General features: G+C 48.0%; 1 long non-coding RNA gene across 2 annotated transcripts; it reads right to left on the bottom strand.

Moving 5' to 3' along the window:
• Positions 1–9,910: 9,910 nt before the first annotated feature.
• Positions 9,911–24,182, bottom strand: LOC118168119. Of its 2 annotated transcripts, none has more exons than XR_004751374.1 (3): positions 24,026–24,182; positions 13,117–13,254; positions 9,911–10,333 (listed from the first exon to the last, which is right to left on the bottom strand). It is a non-coding gene; the product is annotated as an uncharacterized LOC118168119 (long non-coding RNA). The 2 variants fall into 2 exon arrangements; XR_004751373.1 differs by lacking the exon at positions 9,911–10,333 and adding an exon at positions 12,682–13,025.
• Positions 24,183–25,014: the final 832 nt, after the last annotated feature.

The raw sequence follows: 25,014 nt of genomic DNA, 5'->3' as shown, positions 1-25,014 counted from the left end.
CCTGACCTTCTAAGCCAACAGCTGCCACCTCTCCCTCCGGGGAGTAGAACAACTACGGTGGGGTGTGCTTTGGACAGAAAGTCCCACAAGGACACATCTGAGCCCTAAAAGTTTCTGACTTCAGGGAGCCCTCGGCAGTTTTGGGTAGAGACAACTCTATAAGGAAGGAGCATCAATTAAAAAACAAACAAACAATTCTACATGCTTTCTTCAAAACTCAAGAAATATAGTCTTTCATTCAGAAAGTTGTTCTAGCTTTATCATTTGTAAGAAAGTAGTCTATCTGTTCCTCCCCTACTTCCCACCTCAGTAACTTCCAGATATTTTCACTTTCTGACAAAGTTCTCTGTCATTAAGGATGTCGAGAAGGAAACTTTGCTGGATCATAGTATTATAATGGTACAACAACGTTAAACTTGCTAAAAACTTCCACAGAAGGCTTTCCAAGAGGGACCCACAGCAAGAACAGGACACGCAATCAGCTAAGGCCTGTTCCAGAGCAAATGGATGAGCTTTGCCAAGGATACTAAGGCTGATAGAACAACAAGGAAAAATACTCATTTAGAGAGCTATCTCAAAGAGATTCTAGTGAGCTCTTCTGCTTAATATAACCCAACCCCATCCCACCCACTTCACTGGAATAGGCAACAGCTGATAACCCATCCTGTGGTCATCAAGCCAAATTAAGCGTGTGTTTGCTGAAGAAAGATTTTGCTCTGCACTGCCTCAATCATGTCACTCTGAAGTAATTCATGAAAAAAACAAGCACAGTAATCAAGACACTAGAGATATGGTGTATGGAAGAACAAAAGGTCATGGGTGGGGTGATGGGGGGTGCCAAAAAGCAAAGCTCCTTGGCAGAAGAGGAGGAGGAGGTAGTATAGAGCAGTCACAGTCCCTGCACAGACACTCACTGGTGACGGAACAGCCCACGTTGCTCTGAGGGACCAGAGCCAAAGATGGGACAACAGTGAATGCACAACAGTGGTGGAGAAGGGTCCTTGGCAGGTGGTTCAGAGAGACTCCTGCAGGAAAGGAATGAGGAAAGGGGCTGACACAGAATTAAACCCAGCTGTCCATCGAGTTTCCAGCCATTTCCTTTCCCTATGTCCCATTCCTGACTGGTTGTTACCTCCAGGAGAATAGATCCCAAGGCCATGGGAACCCAGCCACAAAAAGGCACTTGATGGGAGTATGTGGGGAGGATTTTATTTTTTCATATTATCATAAGGGCAAACAATTAATTTAAGTTACTCATTTGGCAAGTCATAACTCTTCAGTAAAAGTCAGCAGTAGTGAGAAGAGTTTGGTCCATCATTTAAGACTAATAATCAGGTGCTCTGCTTACAGGGTGTTGAAACAGGATAGCTCTTAGCCCTTGCCAGAATTATACGACACAGCATTTGCTCTACTCAGGTAGTTCATACATATAAGGCAATGTACATCTCTTGTTCCAAGTGTGTTTATCTTGGATTTACATTGTTACCAGATGAAGTATACAGCTGTTGGACCTGACTTCAGTGGGACTACTCATATGTAAATAGTGACAAAAGTGTTTAGCAGATGAGGCCTAATTAAGCAGGAATCAGTCATACATTTTCCCCTCTCTTAGACAAAAGAATGTGAAGAATACTGCAGGAGCATTGCTAGAAAGTCATGGTGCCTTGAACCAACCTGCCAAACACCGAAATCTTAAGTGAGCTGCAAATGTTCATTCCCTGGCTTCGAGCATCAGGCAAAAGCAGCGAGCTGTTATTTGTTGGCTTTTTCACATACTTGAAAGGCTACCACAACGTGCAGATGACTATCCTGCTAGGCACGCGCTGGAAGACACCCTGCATCCATTCTGCACGTGCTGCTCCCTGCTCGCTTACACATCACCCAAAAACCGCCTTGAACACCGGGGCTAGCGATGCGGGCAGAACCAGGCGATAACAGCATCTGTCAGCTTTATGGAGATGCTTCTGAAAGGAGAGCTATGTTGCATCATCACTGGTGTGAAGCGTGGCTGCCAGCTCCTCTACACGCCAGCAAACTAAAGGCACGTTTGAAACAAAGGTCCCCCGGGGTCACGGCGTGCACGTTTGGCTGGTAACCTCCTGCTGCTTCAACAGGCAGGTTTGGCACCCGCCTTGCTGCTGCCCGAGGGGTAAATGCCATCCTGCCGGAATGCTTTTAGGGTAGCCTCCCATAAAGCGTTGATCTGTGCCTGATCTCCTCCTCCTGCAGATTATCCCAGCCTGGTATCTCCAGCTTTTCCACGATCTTCGTGCTGCAAGCGTTAGCAGCCGCTACCTCCTCCCTCCCTGGAATAGTTTCCCTTTCTTCCCGAGCCTACTCGTCTTCAAACCGCTCCCAATTGCGTATTTTCCATGCTGGTAACATGCAGATGAACATCGTAGTCATGATCCCACTCAGATACTAAACAAGCCTCCCACCAATGCTTAGTCCTCCTTTAAAGCACCAGAACATTTCAGCTTGCTTTCTGTCTCCTCAAAATACCAGGAAATACTATGGAGTAGGCAGGCTGCGGCGGGTGCGTTTGCTGTGTTTTCACCTCAAGGAGCACGCTGCACCAGCGGGCTCCTCCAAACATGCCTTGGCGGGGGCGATGGCCTCTCCCGCTCGTCACCCCGTGCCAGCGCCTTAGGGAGGCATTTCGCGCCTTCATTTCTTTGAAAAAAAAATAATCACAAATTGTGCCGAGCTCACCTTCACACTCAGTAAAACCAGGAGAGAGGGGAAGAGCTCCCAGTGGCTAGAGCTCAGCACCACCAGGAAAGCCGGGCCTGATGTGAGACGGGGTAACATCAGGTTTGCATCCCCATGGGTGGTTGGGGCCAAGACCTGGAAGCAGGTGCCTTGGCCACCGCACCCGTGCTGCGGGGATGGCAGCAAAGGCTGCAGCAGGAGGAGGCACGGCTGAGGGGACAGCGGGGACACCAGCCTTGTGCCAGCCACTGGTCAGCTCATGCCAGGGAAATCCTTCACTCTGCACTTCTGTCTGGCTCTGGGTCTCCCCGCACTGCTCTTGTTGCACCACGGGACCTCAGACAGGGCTGAGGAACTGGCCTGAGAGCTTTACGTGAAGTACTTATTCATCATCAGCCACTGCAGAAAGTTTTGCTTAAACCCCTTCTGTTATCAGTGGAAGAGGTGTGGTTTGGGAGAACTCAGATTAAACATCCTTGCTTTATTTTCCTCAGACTACCACTGATGCAAATGTAGTTTGGACTATATCTCATCTGCTTGTGTGGCACTCACTTAGGTGAGCTGCAAAAGACAGGAGATGAGATAAATGTAATGGAAACTATTGGCCCATGTAAGTTCTCCTGGATGACCTGAGCAAAATGAGCCACCGGGTATCTCTTACTAGAATAAAACCAGAGATAGGGAGAGAAATCAGAACCTGGAGAAAAAAGAAACATGACAGCCGTAATCTGTTACTATTGCAACCTGATTACTGGGTGCTTTGACATGGTGGGGGACCCTTTCCTGCAGCAACAAAAAATACGTCTCGCTTCTTGTAACCACAGGGGAAGCATCTGTGGACAAGTTAACATTCAAATTGACTCTTTCTTCAGTTTCCTTTAAAAAGAGCAAACATACACGATAAATGTGGGGAAAAAAAAAAAAAAAAGAAAAAGAAAAAAAGAAGCTACACCAGCACCTTGTCACATTCTGAAATGCTGTTCAGTGCAGCCCTGAGTCAGGAGAGAATTCCAGCACTTCCAGTACAGAAATGCCCTTACCGAACCAAGGGGGATTAGTCTTAATTGTAGTCATGAGTAAAAAGTAAACACATACTTTAGTTCCTTTCTAAGTTAATGTTTAAAAGGAAACTATCTCCAAACCATATTAATCTACTTCTTTACAGCCAAATACCCCATCGACTTCAATGGGAGTTCTCAGCCACAGCTGTGTATTTGAACCGCCTTGAGCATGATGGAAACGTGTTATTGTTAAGAGCAAAATATCTGCTGAAGAAATTATACATGGAGTTAGCAGACAGCACCAGGAATTAGGTGCATATCATGCAAGAATGATTGAGGAATGCTGGAGAGTTTTGCATAAGGGCGACCCTTGACTTGGTCTCTGCATTTATGTGATGAACTCTTTCAAATATAGCTCTGTTCCCTGTAACTCCCCTGCGTAGAAAGGGGAGAAGTGAGATGACGACAGAGGACGAGGGGAACAGGGAAACAGTAATGTAGGAGAAAAGTACTCTAAAGGACAGTAGAAATACAGAGAAGCTGTTATGAGGCTACCACTGAACTAAGGGTAATTAGTAAGATAATAACCTCCATCCAGGCTCTTGCACTGAGTTAACCAAAAAACCATCCCCACACTGACTATGTCTGCAACTGACTCGTATATCTTTATCCTGCCATTTTCTGACTAAAATGACAAACAAGTTCTCCCATGAGATGGTATTCACAACAGTCAGGAAATAGTGTTAATGCTGACCTAAATAAATAAAGCTTCTCCTACATAAGGATTCCTGCAAGGATCCTTTAACGCAAGGTACATTTACTGTAAAATGCACACAAAACCCTGAGGGGCAAACCACCTGCTAGACACCATGGTGTTTCTGTCTGCCTTTGGCAGGCGGGGCTGGGAACTTCAGCAATATGCTGCTGAAGAAGTAGGGGTACTCGGGTGAGACTCCCGAGACCAAATCAGAAGTTCCCGGATCCTGCTGATAGACCTTGCAGTTGGAGCATACGTAAATTTTCACAGAAAAAAATAATAATATTATTTTGCAGAGCTGTGTGCCTGGGTTTGAGCTAAAGGGTGTTGGCACACACGCTGCTTCGAGGACATGCATTGTCTTTCGAGGATTTGCACGACGCTTTCTGCCTTGCGTGGCGCTGTTCACGCCTGCCTAACTTCTTCCTAGGGTTGTTCATTACTGTAAAGGACAGCAGGTACACACTAAACACAGTACATCTCATATGCACTATTTATTGAAGTGAATTATATCTGTTGTTCTTTATCAATGTGAAGCAGTAGAGCTGAGGTCTGAGCTCTCTTTCCAAAAGCAAGCTGCCCAAAGACAGAGGCAAGCCTAAGGAAAGATCTTGTGCAGGTTTACTTAAGATTTTATTGTAAAGGCATCAAAGCCAGCAGTGTTACAGGTTGCTGGTAAAAATGCTATTGCTACTCCTACCTTCTATTTGCATCGCACATCTGAAGTTGGTTTTGTTCCATTTGCAGCCCACGTCCTGCTGCAGCATCCTTCCTTTTGCTCTACCTGCTCACCTGTCAGGAAGGTGGGCTGCCAGCAAAGCCTGCGCTGGGCAGCAGTTAGCACCTCGGCTGTTCCAGCAGGCATGACACAACTGGCGTCTGCTTTTCCAACACTGAGAGCTAGACTGGCAAAAAAAAAAAAAAAAAGTGCCATTATTTCCACTGAGTGTCCCCTGTGAGGGTGCCTGCTTGCCTTAAAGATGCTCTTCTGCATGGGCTCTATGAGTCAATGCCTTCCACAGCACACAGGCAGCACACATAGCAAGCCTTTGGGTGTGCGGGTGTCACCGTGAATCAACCCACTTCAGCCACGTAAATCCTTTCTGCCTTTCATCACCTCTACTGGAGTTGAAGTAAATACAATCTACACCTTTTCCCACCCACTTTCATTTATGATGCACTCTCCTATTCTAATTACTCCTCATAGGAGCAGCAGTAACTTTTGTTTGTGACCCAGGGAACTCTACTGAATAGGTATATCCACAAGTGTTTCTAACACTGAACAGCACACAAACTGCATGATTACTTTTAGTGTCTCCCATTGAACAGAAAGTATTTTAATAACCTGAAAGACTCTTCAGTGAACAGTGCTGGATCTGCGCAATTTATAGCATATTTAAATATTTTTACATTGGTACCCAAGATTGAATTCCAATATTTTTCTTTTGTATCTCTGAGCATTTTAATACACTTCTGGGAACACTTATCTTTTATGATGAAAACAATATTTTCTAACATAAAGTGGTGATTTCAGCTTAAGTGCAACCATATGTATCTTAGGGCAAGGGCTTTTGGTTCTAAATAACTGCTTAATGTTAAGGATCTTTCATAATGGAAATGTCACAAACTACCATATACTAGCTTTCTCGAAGAAACAAAGATAAAATGCAGAACAACACAGCTTCTATAGTTAAGAATAAATACTTTGAAGCACAACTGCAATTTGTGATTTTTCAGTGAAAATTGCATAACTACAGAGAGATGGTAAAACGGGAAAACCACAAATCTGCTAGATGTAATGAGTCTGTTTCTCTTGGTATGGGCTAGATCACATCCTCTTGTAGTTTACTGATCTGATTACTGGTGGGCAATCACACTACTAAGCCTATTTCCACAAAACTATGCAAATAGCTTATCCCTGTGTCTGTACAGCATACACTCCTCATCAGTTAAGAATATCACATCCAGTTACTGTATTTCATGCAAAGATCTCAGATCTTTCCTAAATGCAAACTGATCTTTACAGCTTTGAAGGACATTTTTGTGTCCATTTTATAAAAAGAAAAACTGAGGCAGAGAGCATTTAAATTGCCAGTAAATGGCTCTGATATTGCAGCTCACTCCCTGAGCAGTTTGCCCACAATAATAATGCCGGTCAAGATTTGGCAGCCCCGACACTTTTTTCTAAGAAGTATGTAATGACTCTTCCCGTGTACCCACTGGGTATATCACTTGACACTGGGAAGAGATCCATGGAAAAGTATTTGCATCATAATATCAAGGATATGCAGTCGTTCCTACCGCCTAGCTGCAAAACACTGGCAAGGAGCAATTATTAATCTGGGGGTAAAACAATGTTCATTGTTCAACTCATACGCAAAACAGAAGAAGCAGCAGAGCTTTGGCAAAGAGCAGTGACCAGATATTCCAGCTTGCTTTGGACTCGCACCGCCCACCTTAGGGGTTTACCCACAGGTTACAGCACACTTCTTGTGCTCACAGCAGGGGTGCTTATGCCCCTTGCCCGCTGCCTGCTCTCTGCCCACAGCCCGTGCCCTTTGAGGCATCGCCTGCAGCACTCGAGCTGTGCTGTGGACGCATACTTTATCCGCCGCGGTGCCTCACCTGCGTGCCCTGCCAGCCTTCCCTCGGCCATCAGGCTTTTAATCCATCAGCACTTGGGACAAAGTACGGGCCTGGAGAGCTGATGATATATGTCGATGTTTTCCCATCTCTTATTGGTGACTCATTTTTTCGTGTAGCCTGTTTTCCAGTGTGAGGAGAAGGTAACCCAGATAGTACCAGGGAAGGGAGGTGTGAAGATTTAGATAAGTACAATAAAGATCACTGCAAATTATTTCTCAGGAAAACTCCAGATGACTATCATTATTAGCAATTTCAGACTCTGAGGTCTGCTCAGTTACGTGAGACTGAACTGAAACTTGGCCTAAGGTTTCCCTGCCTTTCAGTGGGTCTGATTGCTGTCTGAAAGATACAGTTGCTCTGAAGATGCTGTCTCTCATAATCTCACATATATCTTATTCTCAGGTTTCTCACAAATCTTTCGACATGCCATGCTTAAGAGTAATCCCTAGTAAATCTAAAGTACGTGGCAGAACTCTGGAGGGAAAATCTGGGAGCAAAATCTAGAAGGAAAACTGTAGGCAGAAAAACAAATGATTAATCGCAAGTAAGTAGGTAAGAAGAAAGTCATAGAATACCAGTACTTTTCAATTATTTAAACTTAATCAGCAGCATATAAATCACCTGATCCTAATGTGACACCTTCCTTCACCACCCAGCCTCTTTCAAAAATATATTTTGGGTATTGGCCTAAAGTATCTTCTCAAAGAGTAGAGAAACACAACAACAAGGGTAAGACAAAATGATTCAAACAAATGTTGCACGGTTAATTGACAACATAAAGCCACTAAAGAAGCCTTGAATGCGATTTGAGAAGCACAGGTTGAGTTCTGAGCTGCTCTGGATTGACACAGCTGCACGATTTCATGGGGCTGAGCCAAGTGGCACCGGGCTGGGATGTGTCTGCCCTGCTTTGCTCCGCTCACAGACACGGTGGAGAAGGAAACACAACTAAAACCGTTCAAGCCACTCCAGCCATTACTTGTCTGCACTGATAACTAAATGAAGCTAATTAAATACTCCTAGTTGCACCTCATTCTTTATTACGGCAAAGGGTTTTTACCATGCAGAGTCACTAATGGAGCTTACTCCCTGCCACGTACATTTACCAGTACAAACAGCCCCAAAGTGCCAGTGGATAACCAGCTCTGAAATCCAGCAGCACCAAGGTCCATGTCTCCATACTGCCACGTGCAGCAGATAAACATGAAGTGTTATCTCCAGGGCTGGCCCTCCCTGCCCTTCCAGGCACCATTGCACACCGCGGGGGGCACAGCTTGCTGTTCCTCGGCAGCTGCCTGCATGCCCCCAGGAGCAAGCAGCACATGTGGCCCTCACCCTGAGGGGGCTGGCTGATCCCAGGAGCAGGGGGTCAGGCCAGGGGACAGGACTCACTGCATCAGCTCCTGGGGAGAGGCAGGGGCCACCAGCACACTGGAGCTTGGACACCTTGGGTGCATCTGGACCGCAGGTGAGAGCAGGCGTCTCCAGGTGCTGCCTGTGGCACAGAACGAAATTCTTGGGAAGAGATTGAAATCAGAGCTTCTCTCTTGGATCTCAGCCCTCGCAACCCGCTTCTCCTCCCACAGCGGTCGAAGCTGGTGTTGAGACGAGACTTTCCAGGCTTACCTTGCGGAGAGGCGGCTGTGCTCCTACAAGCCCTGCCACGTGCTCGCAGGAGGGTGGCAGGCAGGGCACAGCTCCTGTCACCACCCTGTGTCCCCACAAGTGCCAGGGATGCCAGGCCGTACTGCTGTAGGGGTAGAGGAGAGGACGGGTTAGCACCTGGGGGGATGGCAGGGCAGCTCTGGCTTGGAGGATGGTGGCAACACAAAACGGGAGTATTGTGTCCCAGAGTGAAAGGCCAGACATCGTGCTGGCCTGCTGCTTCCAACCCCCAGTACGCACAAAATATAAGTGAATAACACACTTGCATGCACCCATATGCATTTACATGCATGCTACAACTGGCTAAAAAACAGAATAGAAGTATGGTGATATTGGGAATAAAAACTACAGATCACAGAATGGCTGGGGGCAACAGCACACGTTCTTGCTCAGCTCCCCATTTCCTATAAGTTAAAAAGGGATATCTGAAACCCACATGCTGGAGAAGTGCTAGCAGGGGTGATACAGTGAGAACGTGGCTGGGGAGATCATTTGGTATGAGATAAGCTGGGAAGTCAGAAGAACTTAATGTCTCTGACATGCTCTCCTATGGATCTGACCCCTTCACGTGCATGGCTCTCACTGGGTTACAGGAGTAAGCAAGACAGTGAGAGAAGGGCCTGAGACAAATACTTTGACTCAGTATTTTAGCTCAATCCTAACAGAAACAAAGCAACATCAAAAAAAAAAAAAAAGAAGTTGATAGCAATAATTTTAAGATGTGATCATCATTTCCCACAAGTCATTTATGGCTAGATTTGGAAAGGTCTTCCCACGAAGCGATTGCAGTGTGCATTGTCCACGAATGTGGTTAAGTACTAAGCGATTACAGAGCTTCTTTCTGTAAACCTAGAGCAGTGCAGGATGTAAGAGCCACCATGCCTGTGCAAACCTGAGAGCCCCTCACCTTCCCCCCCTACACACACACAGCCCACAGGAGGACGCGGGTGCCAGTGAGAGGCAGGGACAGCCAACACAAGCCTGGATGTCCCAGGAAAACACTCCAAACCCAACCCACGCCAGTTCCCCAACAAACCACCTCTGAGAAGACACAAAGAACTGCACGAGCTCCTTACCTCACGGAGGTGCTGGGTGGTTACAACCATGAACGCCGGCAGCGTGCCCAGGTCCAGGTGCATCGTGATCTGCAGGGCAGAGGCACGGGAGCAAGCGCTCACGCAGGTGAGCCGACCGACCGATTTGCACGGGCATAACACAGTGGTTGTGCAACACCGCTGGTGATTTACATTTGCTATCTGCAGACAGGGCTGATGCCCGGGTTGCCTGCGGTGTGCTTGCACGCACACGCATGCACGCCCCGGAGGGAGCGCGAAGTGGGGCCCTTGGATTTCAGTCAAGGCGGTGATTCAGTGGCAGAGCAGCGCGCGGCATCAGGAGCCGCTCGCCAGATGCTTGTTGGGTGGGCTGGGGCCAGGTGACTTGTCTGAGCAGAGACAGACACCAGGGACTCGGGAGCCAGAGGAGGACAAAAGCGTGAGTCCAACTTCAGTGTCCGTTCCCTTGACGCGCGACTTGACGACAGTTTGTAAAGCTATGTGGGAGAACAAAGTGGAAAGCATCTATTTTTCTGTCGTGGAGGGATGCTGAGCTCAAAACAAGACTTATTCCAAGAAACACAGAGTTCTGGCTTCTCTTTAGTCTTAATCCACCTCCTGCTACACACTCCTCTGCTCAAAACAGCACATACCTTCATAACATCACTTGCATGCGGGGCAGCCTTGTTTTGGTACAAGACCAGGTTCAGGGAGGAAATAGGTTTCTGATGCTCTGAATGGCTGTGTAAATGAATGATGAATGAAGACACAGGCGAGCAGAGAGGTACAGGGAAGAAATTGATAAATAGAAGGGAGCACTGCGGAAAAAACCCAACGGGCTCTAAATTGCTTACACAAAATCCAGCAGTAATTTGCATGCTTAGTATTAGGTATTAATGGCATCTCTCCCCCTGCTGCACCAAAACATGTTTTATATGCACAAATAAAGGAAACTGCCAACCACCTGAGTGTTTGTGTTAGTTTTGGAGAACCCCCACATTTAATTTCCAAGCTTAAAAGGAAATAAGAAACCTGGAGCTGAGGAGATCATTGCCGTTTCCTTCCAGAGCAATTCCGCGTGTTTGACATCTTATCTATTGTTTGTGTCAGGCAAACGGTGCCTGGACAACACACAGAGTGGGCTGCAGCAGTAACACGGCTCGCAAACGCCTATGAGCCTTGGTGATTCATCGCTCAGAGGAGCTCTCGCTTTAATCACGGAGGACTGGCAGATGAGGAAGGCCACGAGGATTTATGACTTCAGGGCAGAGTGACAGCTGTCCCAGGTATCCCAGCCCAAAGCTACAAATCAATGCCTTTATTAGAGGGTGACAGCATTAGCGGTGAAGGGTCGAGCAACCCACGGCCCGCCAAACAAAACTGCCACGTGAGGAAGCAAACCTGCCTCACACACAGAAAAATCAATCCGACATGAAAGCTGCCCAATGACCGAGGGCTGCATCCATATGCTCAACTCTAGCTGAGGTAATCTCGCCTCTTGAGCATCGGGATGCCCGTTCTGTCACAGGTATTAAGAAGCACATCTCCTGGGGCCTGCACGCTGTAGCTGGGAAGCGTCCCCTGCCCGGCCAGCATCCCAGGGTGCCTGCTGCATCTCTCTGTTCCACCTTCCCCGCACCTCATCACTTTGCCCTTCCTCCCACTTTGCTGTTTGAGAATAGCTCAGCACCCACAGCATGTTGTGTGTGACAGACCGGCAGCTGCATGACAGCTGCATGCTGTCTGAAAGCAGCAGTCCCTGCAAGTCAGGCCAAAATGGACTTTTCTTGAGAGCTCGTGGCCAGAGAGCATAACTGGAAATTAAAAGACCTGGGCTCTGTAATCCCTTATGTGCACAGGTGAGGAGTTTCCTTATCTGTGTGCCTCAGTTTCTAAATCTTTGAAGTGGAAAAGCTGCCTCCCCAGGCTGTTTATTCACAAAAATTGATTTGAGGTCTTCACCTGGGCACGAAGTGCTGGTGTTGGCAGCAGCTGTGGCCTGGCTATGCCTAGAAATAATGGGAAAGAACTCAGGAGGGACACCCCAGCCAGCCTTCCCAGCCCACAAGCACGCATTAACCGTGGCGTGTCAGCCCAGGCCTGCTGCAAGGACCTGGCCACCGGGTGGCTGAGGTGGCCATTGTGTCCTGTCAGCACACTTTAAGGCCAGGTGATTTGTCCATTTGATTTCAGCTTTCAGTCACTGTAAAAACAGCACAGATAATCAAACGGAGGAAAACAAAGAGCTTGAAACCTTGCTTTCTGACTGCATGCCCTGCAGTTCTTTGCAGAGAGCAAAGTCAAACGCAAGGTTGCGTTTACAAGCCGATGCCTGTTTTGTCATTGCAAAACACACTGACAGCACATCTAATTTAGAGACCTTGTCCACAGAGCTGAACGTCAATACAGGACAAGTGCCACCTCATGCTGCAAAGGCACAGCCAAGACACTTTGCCTGTGCAGGAGAGGACGTGAAGCCAGGCGGCAGCCGCCCACCTGGCCTCCACCACCACCACCTACTGAGGACCACCCTCGCCAGGAAGCCTGCTGCAGCGTGTGGCCGCCCTCACGGTAAAGGCACTTTCCCTTACGACCTGCCTGACCCTCCCTCGGCACAACTTGGTGCCCTTCCCTTGTGACAGGGCTGGTGGTGACCAGCAGGAGGTGAACCAAAGCCTGGCCAGGGTGAGCAGCTAGGAGCCTCAGGGCAGCTCCCAGTGACAGCCTCCTGATATTGCCTTCCCAGGGCCATGGGAAGTTCGTCACCTGGGGGAAGCAAAGAGGACAAAACAAGAAAACTGAGGGAATGGTCAATGATTTGAGATTCTGTTTTCTCCTTATCATGTACACTTTTACCATTTTATTAAGAAATCTTACGGGTTTTTGTTAAGCTCTGCTCTTTTGGAGAGGCAGCATCAGTAAACAGAAAAAAAGACATCAAAATTTCCAAATGGAAATGTGCTCATAGATACAAGTCCCAGACATCAGCACTACTGGAGCTTAGGGATTTTCCTACTTTGACTTTCACTTCTTCAAGAGGTCCCTTCCACCCATCACATACGCAAAGCAGAGTCTTACTTATGAGGACATCACCAGAGAGATGCAATTTTTCACTCATTGATGGAAGAGATGAGCCCTATCTTCCAAAACATTGCTGTGGCTATAGTCAGTAATCAGAGAAAAAAAATCCTAAAAATATTTTGCCACTTATAAAACATAAAACAGTTTCCAACAAATGCTTAAAAATTACAAAATAGTAAAAATAACAAGCCAATGGTACCTTTGAAGTCCCAACAGCAACGTGAAGTCTGTCGTCTTCAGTCCAGTTTTCTTCAGAAATAGAATTCCTGTGGTGCTGCCTCTATATTCACAAGGTGACTGGTTACACAGCTAGTTCCTGAACTCTGTACACTTCCAGCTGAAAGATCAGATAAAATGGACAAATGAGAAAGTTTCACTACAGTTGGGACTTCTGATCACAGAAGACTCTAACATCAGTAGTTCCCATAATAAGATGCCTGAGCATTGCAAAGAAAGACAGGAACATTTCACGTTGCCACGGTATTGCCGAGTGTCTTGGTGGGGCAGACGGGAGTTTGCAGGCACACGAGGAAGCCAGCGGCTCTGCGGGTGGGGAAAACCCAGACCCCTGCCAGCATACCACTTCAGTGCAGGAGAAACTCCAATTTTTCACCTGTTTCCCCACCAGGAAGGTCATGAATAAGCATCCTCAGAAAACAGCCTGTTCCAATACCTGACACACGACTATTTCTAACATTTTAGCAACCTGGGATTCCGACTTTTTGGTTTTGATCACTATTTCAGTAACATGTCTCAGATGTTTTGCTTTGCCTGTTAGCTTCGGACCCAGCGCTGCATAGCCAGATGCTTGCAATGTGCAACATCACAGACACCGGGAGAGCGCTGCATATACAATGGAAAAATGCGGTGGTGACAAATACATATCTATATATATACACACACGTATTGACATTCAGGTGGGCATGCGCAGCTGAGGTTTTCAAGGCTGGCAGGTTATTTACTCTTCTCCTGGCCTCAGAACATTTCCCCCCAGAACTCTACAAGCGGCATTTCAGCCAAGCCCAGCAACCCGTGGCCCTGCGACAGGGCTCAGGTGGGGAATTCACTGACCACAAGGTGCCTCCGACAGCCTGCAGCTCACCTAGCTTCTCAGCTAGCACAAAGCAAACATCACCTCGGCATCCACAGGCCATTAAACTTGACTTTCGCACCCACTGCAAGCGTCCTCCTAAACTAACATGCAAGCAATGAGGAAGGAAGGAGCAGGGAGGATTCATCGGAAAAGCAGCACCTGCACACCTCCACTGAGCTGCCTGGTCACTATATCCTGGTACAGAGGTGGTCTGGGAGGCTTCATGATGGATTGCACGTCACCTATGAGACCTCACTCCATCATCGCCAGCACGGAAAGCGGTCCTTAAACCTCCAGCAGCTGAAGCCCTGCCATCCGCCACGGAGAGGAGCGCAGCCATCCTCCCACCTGCTTGGCCAGCGCGGGAGCCCCAGTGCTGAGCATAACACGCAACCATTTTGTTTGCGCACAACTCTGGCTAGGAAACAGCAGCCGGTGCCTGGCAAGCTGCATGGCACTCCCAGCTGTGCTGCAAGCACATCTGAGCTCAGGGGCTCCCAGCCACCCGACACACAACTCTCCCGGCCTGGCAGAGGCAGCTGCTGTCGCCTGCCATGGGATTTCTCGGCATTCTGACCTGCGAGCACAACTCGGTCATAAAGCAGCTTGGGAAGAAGGCAGTGTCCTTTAGGCTTCCATTTGCAGGCATGCAAATGCTACTGTAACCTGGTGAATCCTTTTGCACCCTTCTATCGTTGCCCATCGCGTAGGGCAAAAAGTGGGAATGGTTTTGGTCTTCCTTCATCAGCTGCATTAATTTTTACACCAAGGAGATGGATGGATTTGATTCAAACTTCACTCAAACATCCTCTGACCAAGCTTTGAGCAGTATGTACTGGCTGTGACTGCAAAAACCTGTCTTCCAAAAGCATTCCCCATGCAGAGTTTGTGTAACTTTGCTGGCAGGAGCCTCTTCCCCACCTTCAGCCCCTGATGGGGTAACCTTGCTGGCTGCTCATGCTGGCAAGGCACAGACCAAGTTGTGCCAAGCAAACCCCTGTACCTCAGTCACCATGGCAGTGTGTGGCTCCCTCGCCCGCGCTGCACATTCTCCACAGGTCACACCTGTGGCCAACAAGGCCTGAGGGAGAGAGCAGCAGGAAGACAGGTCATTAACTGAGCAAACACACTGATGCCACGAGGAAGCATTTGGCAGAGGGAGACAGCCGTGCTGCATTGTCTTCCTGCGCCTCCATCAGTGTGGGCACCACTGGCTGTTTTCCTCACCGCCACTGTCCTCGCCCAGCTGCTGCTGCGCATCCCGGTGGGGCAGGGCATGGGGCTGACCTGCGTGGGCTCCTCTCCCCATGGCAGCCACCAGCTGGGCTCCACGGGAGCGGGGCCGCACGCCCGCGCCAGGGCTCGCTGGGGACCAGCCCCGTGACTCGGGCGAAATGAAACACTTGGCCGTCTGGCATATCGCTCCGTTCCCCACCAACGGCACAAATAGTCACTGCGCGATGCACAAACACCGGGATCTATTATTGGCACCTCTTCTTGGCTCGCCGTCGTGACGTGCAACCCGCACGCAAGTGTTAGTGCCCTTATAAGGCTCCCAGCACAAACTTAAATTTGTTATCCTCTGGCCGATGATACAAACTGCAATCTCAGTAGCATACGGCATGGGGAGGTGGGAGATTTTCTTGGCTCTGTGGTGAGAGAGAGAAATTAAAAAAGGAGCCTACAATGCTGAGTCACTGTGACAAATAACTTACTATGGCATACATTCAGGGTTTAGCAAAGAGGCAGCTGAGAGTGAGTCAGTGACTGACTAGTGCCTCCTAGATTTTCCTCCTTGGGAAAGATTCAATTTAATGTAACGAGGCGCCGGCAAAAAGTAGTTCTCAGTGTTACCATTACCGAGTCAATATCACTAATTACACACGTGGTTAAAACTGTCAAATTTCATTACGTATCGTGGAATACATGCATGCTGTTTGGGGTATAGCATCACTCATTAAGAAGCAATAAGTCCCATTAAAAATACGAGTTTTTACATGTGGGGAAATTTGGCCAAACTTCAAATGTTTGGCCGTGTTATTTCAAGAATATCCCCTCTTTTGGTTGCTCAACTTCTCAGCCTTATCAATGTCTTATTTAGCATTCTGGTTTAGTAGTCTGTAGCACAATTTACACCAAACTAGAGAGTTTTGCAACCAAAAAAAGACTGAGTGCAAAACAGGTTTGAGGTGGAAGTTGCACAGATGTCACAATCCACCAAAACACTTAGCCCCTGTAAAGTCAGATTTGCATGTGCTGAATCATGGCCAAAGCTATTCTTGTTTTGTTGTTGCTGCTGTGTTTTTCCCTCCTCCCTCTAGGCCAGGCAGACGAGGTCTCACCCAGAGAAGCGGCTTGCTCCGGACCCCACAGCCATCAGATCTGCACGATGCTGCCCTCATCCCCTTCCGCAGCTCCTGCTTCTCTACCTGCCTCTGACAGCAAAGTAAGACTGGGAGCAGCACCCCAATGGCTAAAAATCTGCAGGCAGCCCCTTCCTACTTGTATGATGCCCCCTCCCTTCCTGGCACAGCTTCTGATTAAATTCCCAAGTGTTCACACAGCTTCCTCCTGCCCCGTGACAGACACCGCTCCCTTTGGGAGGCCACTTGCTGCCTCTCTGAACATAAGCACCAGGGAAAGATTTCCAAGGCAGGTCTGTCACCCAAGAGCCAGGGAAGCCAGGGCCAGGCTGGGCCATCCTGCAGTCCTCGCAGTGTGCTGCTGCTCCAGCTGATCCCTTCTACCTGCTCCTCATTTTCTCCTGACAGAGAGAGTTTTCTATCAGCCCTGAAATTCCTAAGATACTATGCTAACCGGTACATGATGGGGAAGATTATAACTGTTTGCAAGCGGACCACAACCAGGTGGAAGGAATTTCCTATCTTCTTCCTCCTCCCTCCATGGGGCTCAGCCTGATAAGGGGAATGTTTTGCCTCAAGTAAGTCCAGCTGGGATGTTGCAGTCAAGCCATCCTTTCAGAGCACAATAAAGTCATAGAATAATCCACTGTTCACTTGAAATGTTAATTAGTGAGTGAATTATACTCATGCTGTTCCCGTCTGATGACTGGCTGCTAAAGAAGTGTAATTAGATATTCATCTCTCTTGTCCAACTTGTATGATCTACAGTGGTCCAGTTGCTCATGAATGTGTGCATAAAGTTGGTCAAATATTTTTGCACGATGCTTTTGTATGTTTCTTAAAAGAATGTCTTTTTCCCCCTAAAACAAAGCTTTTCTTGAGAAATGGTGATATCACCCACAATTTCCCTATCTTTTTTTAGCCAAGTGCATCTCTGTCAAACCCTGAAGGACAAAGGGCTCCTTACTTCCAACGCAGCCCCACTAAAGCGTGTTACCAGCCCCCCCCCCCCCCCCCAGAAAATCCCTGCTGCTCTTCCAAGCAGGGCCATGGGGCTTCCCCCAGGGTTTCCTCCAGTGGGGCAAGCAGTGGGGCTGGTGCTCGATGCACTGTGCCAGCATTGGATCCTCTGCGGCTGCTGACGGACTCAAAGCCAGGCTATGAAGTGGTCCTACAGTGGACAAGAACGTACAGTTGAGACCCTAAGTCCTCTTTTAAGGAGGAGCTGTCTCCTATCTCTGAAGATCACACACAGACCCTTCTTTTAAGAGCAAATTCATATAATTTTAAAGAAAAAAAGTACTTTTTTTTTTTTTTGGCAGTTGTGAAGAGCAGCTCTCAGATATGACCTTTCCAAAATGCCTGCCAGCGATCAGCTATAAAACAGAGATCTCAGTAATATTTTTCTAATGCAGAGTGAAGAGCAGCCAACTTCCCATAGAAAAGGAGGAGGATTTTCTCAAACTAATTTTATTTCCTTATCTTTAGTCATCTGCTGAAAAGAAAACACTAAATATATTCCCCAGTCTACTCCTTCCAGTGATAGCTCGAAGGAGTAAAGAACCATATGCTCCTTCAGCTGATCTATACTGTCTCCATGACAATGCACATTTACAAAGTTTGCTCCCCACAACTCCGTAGCGTGCGCTCTGGCTGCTCGTGGTGCTGGACGCGGGGCAGCTGCCCGGCACAGCTGGTGGCACCGGTGGCCATCCCCATGGCAGCTGGGCTCTGCTTGCCCTCCTGCTGCCACTGCTGCCGCCCGAGGGGCTGTGCTGCTGCAGGTGCTCTGGGAGAAGCCATCCTGCTCCACACAAGGCACCCAGACCCCTGTCTGGTGCCCGTCGGTGAGCTGGTGGCATGGCCACATGGCTTGGCCTACACAGCGGCCGAGTCCCTCCCGCCTCTGCACGGGCATTAACACGTGAAACGCCTTGAAAGGAGAAGTGGTTTTAGCTCATTTTAGACAGTCAGAAAATCTTAGTGAATTTACACAGAAAAAAAATTGTCTTCCTTAAAGTGTGCTTTGCTGATGTAGCAGCAGGTTTGAGCCTGGCCAGTGCAGCTCCAGGGGATGAGGGCCACACTGCTTCCTCGGCGGAGATGCTTGGCTGGGGCCAGGTGCTGGGAACAGCCTTAGGGGGCCCAGGACCCCAGCAGGGCAGGATGCAGCAGCAGCCCTACGGTACCGACAATCTCACCCCCTAGGGATTTATTTTTACTGATGTTTACTGGTGTAGCTGCAGTTTGTGCACAGACGAGGCAGCGTGCTGTGTGATGTGCACAACACACGAATGGTAAGGGAGCAGCCCAGCAGGGCATGCAGGCTGGGGCACCTGTGAAATCGAGGGATCCCTTCCAAAACAGCACTACAAGAGGTCATATTCAGTAAGTCTTCCTTCCCAGGTACGGCAGGGCACCAACGGCCTCCCAGCACTAGCTTTACACTCCAGGTACATCACACCATGATAACCAAGCAGCCAACACAGCAGCCATCCTGGGCTCCTACCCCATGAAAAAGCCTAGAAAACATCTCATCTGTGACCACCAAGTGCTACCAGCACCCAGGGAAGACACCAGCCAACAAAAAGGCAGCTGTGACCACCCCGTCTGCCACCCAGACCAGCTAGGACAATGTTTGGGGAAAAGACCCTGCACACTTGCAAAGAGGAAAGGCTGTGGGCAGTTTCACACTTCGCCCTTCCTACCTGCTTCTTGTTTCTTGAGAAGAGTTAAGAAAGGGTCAGAAATGCTGGCAGGTGGGTGGTAGCACTAGAATAGGGCTGATATCTGTGGGACTTAAGCACGTCACCCAAGATCAAGACGGCTGATCCCAGAGGTGCAGGTGACCATTCCCGCTGGCTGGGGCAGCTCCTGCCGTACAGAAATGGAGGTGTGACAGGCCTCTCCTCTACACTCCTTTAATGCCATTACATCCCTGTATTTTCCCATCTCATTTGCAAAAGTTACGTACCAAATAACATACGGAAGTTGGGATTTACCTCCAACCTGCTAAGCCAGCAAGCTCAGCTTATCGACTAGCTTAATGGACAAGAAACTTTCTATTACGATATAATAGAAGAAAAACGTTCAGGAACAGGCTGCGTCTGGGCCACAGGCTGTCAATTGGCAGCCTTCACTTCACCAAGTGCAGAAAGACGTTATATTGTTATTTTCAGAGCCCGTGTGTTTCACTATTCCCCAATCGGTACAATAGCTGTCAGCACTCCTGTTTTGAATTTCACACATTTGCTTAATCAGAAACCAACAAAAATACACAACCGGCTGCAGTGGGGCATGAGACAAATTCTTGCTTTTTCAAGGAGTTACCCAAGATAGGGGTTGCAGATTAGGTTAACCCCACGTAATCATTTTTAAAATGGAACTATAGTACGTGTTTAAGATCAGTAATAAAAACCTCAGCTGGCTAAGAAGTCTATATTTAAAAATTAAGAAAAACAACATTTATTTTAAAGGAAACCTGACATAAGTTTTGAATTGCCAGAGTGAAACATTCCCCCCGCCCCCCCCCCACACACTTCACAACCACATAGACTGACCTAGGCAGCCAAATCTCTAATTTATCAGATGTCTTGATTTCGCCCGGACTGGCATTTTTCCATCAGAAGCCTGTCCCACTGCAAGTCTCCCTGGCTGCAATGCCCACTGCTCACGTACCCCCAAGCAGACCCCAGGAGCTGGCAAGCACCAGCTTCTACCACAGCTTTCTGCTGCTCAGCTCCTCCCAGTCTTTGCCCTCACAGCAGCCAGGCCCAGGATGCTGCTTGCAAGCTGTCTCAACATCCCTCTGACGTCTGTAAATATATGCCAAGTTCTAATTATGCTTGACAGTCTTCTGCAAATTCTGACTCTTTCTCCCCCCTCTTTGAAAATGCCAGATTTCTCCTGAAGTCTATTTAGAGGGAGTAAAATGAAGGCTTTTCTAATTAGAGACGAGTTTCCAGTTATCCCTTCACCTCCTGTACCAGGAGCAAAGATGAATTCTGCCAACGAGGAGTCACATCTAGACTAGTCTACCAGCATTATGCAATGGAAGGAGGTGTGCTGCACAAGATCAGGTTTCTGCTGGGAGTGGAGACAGCTCAGAGTCACAGCTTCCTCTTCAAGCCTCCGAAACTCACGGATTCATAAAGACTTGGTTTCCCAGTGCAAAACAACCCTCTTTCAGGGAGAAAGAGCCAGCACTGCCTAGGCTCTGTTAATCTCCCTGTTTAGCAGGAAAGCACACGGGGCCTGTCATGCCAGAAGCTTGGGAGGCAGTGCCCGGAGTTATTTGGTGCCTCTGGAAGCTCCCAATGACTGACAACATGAAGGATTCTATGTGTACGCCCAAGCATCAAGCAAACACTGTCTATTAAGAAGTTTAAGGGGAGGAAATGCTTTCCAGACACACAAGCCTTTTCTAAGGGAATTGCGACTCTGTAGGATGTCAAACACATAATGCTGATGCCATAAATGTCACTATACAGCAGTTCTCATTCAGAAAATATATGATCGATGTAAAGAAAACCCAATGAAATATATATATTCCTTTTAATTCCCCTTAACCCTGCCTCTTTCTCCAGGGCTTTGAGGAACACACTTCAGGAAAAGCTTTGAAGAGTCATGGAAGGAAAAAAAAAAAAAAAAAAAAAAAGATCAATCTCATCCAGCTTTTGGGGGTGGGAAAAGCTAAAACTTACTGCATCGTATTAGGGGTCAAGGAAGGAGCACAGTCCTGGAAGAGGGCACCCATGCGTGGCTGGCACCTTCATGGGCTGGGGATGCAGTGACAGACAGGTCCCAGGGGCTTATCGGCATTTTTGCCAGGAAAGATCTCAACCCAGAACCTGGTGGAAAAAAGCATCAGAGTAAGCAGGAGAGTTGCTAGCTTCCTGCCCAGCAGCTCATGCAAAATTGTGTCCCAATTAAAATATATTATTTTTTTCCCCCCTCTCCTGTTTGGGGCATATGCACAGTGAAAAGCAGAGGGAGCCAGGGAGGCTTTACAAGCCCACGGCCAAACCAATGCAAGCAAATGATATGTGTGAACAGCCACAAGTCCTGAGCCCGCATGGTCAGCAGCATCTCATGGTTCCCATACCACTGAGCTCTGTCTCAGACCAGGCTGTGTCCCCTCACTTCCCCTGGCTTTGGCAACCCTGGCCAGGGGAAGGTGCTCCCCCATAACTACAAAAACAAAACCTACTTTCCTTTTCTCTTTTTCCTATTTATCCTGTTCCTTTTACATTCACCTAAGCCAGAAACTCTGCTATGTTGATTAATTTCAGCCCTGCAGGAATTTCTCCAGAGGCTGAGTGGCCGCAGCACAAAGACGCTGGCTTGCTAGGACTGCTCTGCATCAGACCCCCACAGCCATGTGGTGAGGGACAGCAACAATCCTGAAACCATCAGAGCCTGGAGACACAAGCTAGACAAAGAAAATATTAGTGTCTTCATTAAGTGTGGAGATTAAGATCCTGACTTGTTTTATTCAGTTGCCTCTGGCTCCCTTCAGTCAATAGGGAGAGACAGACAGCCCCGGGGTGATCCAAACCAAGTCAGATTAAATGCCCTGGAGACGTGCCTACGCAACTCCCTAGACTATATAGGGGGCTTAAAGCTATGGTCCTCCTGTTTTAGAGGTGTTTGTCAAGTGGGGGTTTCTCCAGGTGAGCTAACATCTCAGGACTGCATCAAGGCTGGGTTCAAGGTGAAAACCTGTGGTTGGAGGAAGAGTTGTGCCTCCCAGGCCAAGACCCCAAGAGAAGAGCCAGTCCCCCCATTTTTACTGTATTACTTATGCACTTTATGGTCACCAAGAAGGTTTTTTTCCATGCCTCTTGCTAAGAGACTCCCTGGAGTGGGCTGTTTGTCCCCCCAGCAGAAAATAAAGAGTCACACCAGCAGCAGAGGGTGTGGGGGCAGACGCTTTTTGGGCATCAGTACTGGCAGTTTTTAGAGCCTCCAAATGAGTAGGCGACTGTGCTGAGGCTCTTTCTCCCACCACAAATCACGAAGCCAAATATCTCAGCTGCACTGCATGTCTGCAGGAGCTCCTCCTCCGGTGCTGGGTAGTGTGGGAAGGGCTCTGCTGGCACGCAGCTCACCCGCACACTTACGTGCCTGTGGACAAAATTAAGGCAAGCCCCTGTGCATGTTCAACACACGCGCATGCGCCAAGACCTGCTGCCACTTGTAGCCTGCCCGGCTTCACAAGAGCAACCCAGAGCAGCCCAAGCACTGGGACTACGTGCCCTCAGCCAAGCCCTCTGGGGACGTGTGAGTAGTCCCGTGCAGGGAGCAGGAAGACGTGAGCATCAGGGCACCAGAGTGCAGAAGTTTCCTATTGATTCTTCTGAGAGGGAAACAAATTAGCTCAAGGTAGTAGAAACAGATGTACTTACATATCCTACACCCTTTAAAAGAAAGGCCCTTCTAGTGAAGCAGATGGGTTTAAGTGCCATTTAAAGCAATTCCTGCTTTACCCAAGAAAGCCTCACACAAGCTTTACATGTGGATTACCCAAGCAGTGTAAACATGAAAGGCTCTGGCCACACGTCTCTAACATCACACGAAGCCTAACATCACATGAAAGCAAAGCCAATGGAGTGGAGGAAAACAACCCCTACACCCTTCAACCTCATGCAGTGTCACTGACTTCGAGCTGCCTGTGATTAGGAATGGAGCTTAGTTCTGCACTGCTGCTTCTTCCTTTTCCTGCTCACGTCTTTTGATACCCCAGCCTCAGGGAGACCTCTTTAGGAACACATGGCTCCAGTGGTTCTTCTGAATTCTGAAGACCACTGCAAAAGGTGAGGATAATTTCACAAATAAACAAACACACAAAGACAAGTCGTCTTTATAGATGTCATGTCTCTAAACTCTTCAATAGGCACAGCTAAGCCACAGGTTTAGCAGCACTACCCTGGCCACGTGGAACCTTCCTGTGTTCATTTTCTTCAGGGACCAGAAGAATTAGAGCAACACAGTAAGCTTCATGGGATTCCCTTTTTTGTCTTCCTTTCTTTTGCAATCATGTACTGCAGACTAGGGCCATAGCCAATATGTACTATAGGCCCATTCATGGGGAATTATGTGGAAGACAAATAACATCTAATTTCTTGTTGTGTTCAACGAAAAGGTGCTAGACACAGGAAAAACATGGGGTTATTTGTTCACTTCCACTCAAGGCACTACTTAACAGCTAAAAATTTGGTAAAACAAAGCTGTAGAAGAGAAAAGTCAGACTTTGTCAGACTGGTCACTGTGGACAGATGAAAGATTAGCCTGAACAAAGCCTAGAGAGAAAGACGTCCTCTTGTCCCTCCTCCGTGCCGGCTAGCACAGCCGCTCAGCTCTCACTGCTACTGCCATTTCACAAGTGACAGCTTTCAGGAGAGCCAGGACTGGTTTGCAATGCTGAGCTGAGGGAAACACACATAAGCTACAGCTGAACACAGAAACGGAGCAGACTAAGGTATTTTTAAAAGAACAAAAAAGAGCCCTAAGGAAATAGAAGAGTGGAGTCAAGACAAAACGCTCCCAGCAATGAAAAGAAGGCTGCAGCTTTGGCTCACTGCTTAAGTCAGCATTTAAGAAAGAAAGCCTAACACAAACAGAGATGAGGAGGCAGGGAATGCTCAACATACCTGCTGGTGGCAATGCTAAAAGCATTGAAGGGTCACCTCTTGTAGAAAAGAGCATTCCTGGGGGACTGCTGCTCTGTCTGCTTATATGTATGAATGTCCCCACCACCAGCGCTCGTTTACTTTTGTTAACGGAGTACACTTGAGCCTTTTCCTGCAAGCACTTACACCTGTTTCCTGTAAGGGTGGTGACAGTGCTTGCAGGCTTCTCATACTGTCAAGTAGGCTAGACATCAGCTGGCCCCTCATGAACAATATCTGGTAATAGTCCTTGTGTGCTGGGTAGCCCACCTGTCCTGCTCCAGACATCGCTCCTACTAGCCACTGCCCTTATAACACTGGAGGAAGGAAAGGAGTAGCACATCAAAACCATGTCCTCGTTCTCATTTCCATCTCTCAAAAGTCAGCCACCCCATCCAGCCTGCAGCCCCATGGTTGTTAACAGCATTGAAGTCACACAACCCCTTCCATGAAAAGAACAAAACAAAGCAGTGCTTTCAGCTGAGAAAGAAGAGAATTGTTTGGCTATAAGGCCAAATAAACCTGCCTGCTCATTGCTAAATGTTAGAGATGCAGGTGTAGGTGAGCATGAAGCTCAGGGATAAGCACGGACAAGCTGATGAAACTAACAAAGCCAACATTTCTTATACACTTGGGAAAAAAAAAAAAAAAAAACAACTGCTAAAATATACCTATAGTAACGGTAGGATCAGACAATGCTTTGGGGCATTTTCATAGGAGAACAAATTTGCTCAAATTTTCAGTCTTCATTCTGCATGTTTCTCCATCCAGATCTCCGGTGGTGTTTTGGACTGCGTGTTTCCAGAGCCAGTCCTGGCCAATTGAGTGAGACCTTTCAGCAGCAGGAGGATGGATAAATACGGGACAGGCTGTCAGGAGCTGAAAGGATGCAGTGTACTCTTCTGGAAGGGTCTGTACAGGTTTTCTGTGACAACAATGATCAGAAGATTTTGCAAACGAGAATGTCTAGA

This window comes from Oxyura jamaicensis, chromosome 5, assembly GCF_011077185.1.
Source record: "Oxyura jamaicensis isolate SHBP4307 breed ruddy duck chromosome 5, BPBGC_Ojam_1.0, whole genome shotgun sequence".
NCBI lineage: Eukaryota > Metazoa > Chordata > Aves > Anseriformes > Anatidae > Oxyura > Oxyura jamaicensis.
Note: the sequence above shows the minus strand (reverse complement) of the source record. Positions and strands in the feature narration are given on the sequence as shown.